This window comes from Tachyglossus aculeatus, chromosome X4 (assembly GCF_015852505.1).
Source record: "Tachyglossus aculeatus isolate mTacAcu1 chromosome X4, mTacAcu1.pri, whole genome shotgun sequence".
In the NCBI taxonomy this organism is placed as follows: domain Eukaryota; kingdom Metazoa; phylum Chordata; class Mammalia; order Monotremata; family Tachyglossidae; genus Tachyglossus; species Tachyglossus aculeatus.
In genome coordinates, this window is record NC_052098.1 from 60,732,766 (window position 1) to 60,734,941 (window position 2,176).

The 2,176-nt window shown below is 42.5% G+C and overlaps 1 non-coding gene across 1 annotated transcript; it reads right to left on the reverse strand.

The window, feature by feature from the left end:
* Positions 1–1,186: 1,186 nt before the first annotated feature.
* On the reverse strand, positions 1,187–1,324 carry LOC119948337. The gene has a single exon (XR_005456740.1). It is a non-coding gene; the product is annotated as a small nucleolar RNA SNORA7 (small nucleolar RNA).
* Positions 1,325–2,176: the final 852 nt, after the last annotated feature.

Genomic DNA, 2,176 nt, shown 5'->3' on the forward strand with positions numbered 1-2,176 from the left:
AACACTTACTATTTGCCAAGCATTGTGCTAAGTATTGTGATTAGATGCAAAATAATCAGATTGAACATAGTCCCATTCTGGGCTCACAGTCTAAGAGGTAGGGTGAGCAGACATTTTATCTGAATTTTACAGATGAGGAGACAGAGGCTCAGAGAGGTTAAGTGACTCACACAAAGTCACACAGGTGGCAAGTGACAGAGCAGATCTTAGAACTTAGGTCTCCTGACTTCCACGCCTGTATTCTTTCCACTAGGGCATAATGCTACCCATTATTTTTGAGGATAAAATGATAATGGTTAATTTTTTATGGAATCAGAAAACTCAAAATGCTTCAGAGAAGTCTGATGAATTCCTAGCCCAGCAGTGGAAACAAGTAGTTTTTCATTTCAGGCTGGAGAGACCCATTGGATACTATTTCCGTCTGGAGGTACCCTAGGTTTTTGAGCCTTCCACTCAGGAATCCATCAATCACTTCATACGGATACAGTGAAACGAAGCCTCACACAATGCTGCATCCCAACTGAAAACTGGGAGTTAATGACTGAGGACAGACCTGCAGAGAAGGTCTGCTGTCAAGAAGACAGCGGCTCTCTTTGAACAAAAGCTTCACAGGAAAGGGAGAAAAGACGACTAAAGAGAAAACATCACCAGGAGTAGAATTGGCTGGGACTATGGATCCCATATTGGCCTTTTCAGCAACACTTGCAGTCATTGGTGAACTTTGCCACCTTTAGTGTCTTCTTTGAAGAAAATGGCAACTATGTGTATACACATACATATTATCGTCTGGTGAATATTTTAAAAATACTTTGAAAATACAGTCTTGAGCCTCTTGGATGATGGTTCATATAATTAATAAATGCATTTTCTAGTGATACACCTTTAATATAAGTAGCCCCATATGAAACTTCACTGCGTGGGTCTACAAATACCTAGATAATTAAGAACTAACATTACTTGTCTGGTCTTATGCTGTCGAATCGTTTCCTACCCATAGCGGCACCACGGACACATCTCTCCCAGAATTGCCCACTCATCCTCTGCAATCGTCCTGGTAGTGTATCCATAGAGTTGTCTTGGTACAAATGTGGAAGTGGTTTACCATTGCCTCCTTCCACGCAGTAAACCTGAGTCTCCACCCTCGAATCTCTCCCATGCCGCTGCTGCCCAGCACGGGTGAGTTTTGACTTGTAGCAGACTGCCTTCCACTTGCTAGCCACTGCCCAAGCTAGGAATGGAATGGGTATGCCTCTGTTTGGCTCTCCCTCCCGTAGCTGAGACTGGTAGAGGACTGGAAACTCTCCAGGTGCGACCCTGAGAGGGGAACTAAGGTTACACTAGGGCTCAAATCATTGTAAACTGACTATACGCTTGCTTGCTTGCCTCTCAGAAGCAATGAAGCCTTTGGTTGTCTAGCAACAAAAGCAAAGTTCTATAGTAGGCCAATCCTGATCTCTTATCTTTTCCTCCTCTAGACCATAAACTCCTTGAGGGTAGGATTATTGTATTGTACTCGCTTAGACTGTGAGCCCCAGGTGGAACAGGGATGGTGTCCAACCTGATGAACTTGTATCTACCCTAGTGTTTAGAACAATGCTTGGCACATAGTAAGCACTTAATAAATACCATAATGATATATAAAAAATTATTACTCTTCCCAGTACTCTGCACTCAATATGTGCTAAAAATAGCACTGATTGATTAATTTTTCTAGGCTCATTTAATCCTCTCTCTGCCATTTTTACTTTGCTTACAAATTAGGTGAATTCAGTGCTGCAGCCTGTGGGAGAAAAAAAAGTGCTAGGACACTACTAATTTATGTTCTATTTTGCATAAATTAGCATACCATACACACTCTGAAATAAAATGTTATTAATGGATTAGTGTGACCTGCTGTGAGTTTATTCAGAGCTGATATTCAGGGCACTGCAAATAAGAACTACAAAATGGATTTTGAAATCAAGCCATTTAAACACATTCTACATTAGGCAATCCAGACATCTCAAAGAAGGAAGCAGACACACTCAGTCACTCGTACCTAATGGCCAGGGGTGGTATGCCAGGTGGCCAGATGGCTGGGAAAGCAAGTTCAATTGAACCCGTCCCCATTCCCAGGGAGCTGGCCTTTGGGCACAGATGTTTCCGGCTGGGAAGGGCTAAGCAGCAATTTTTAGGG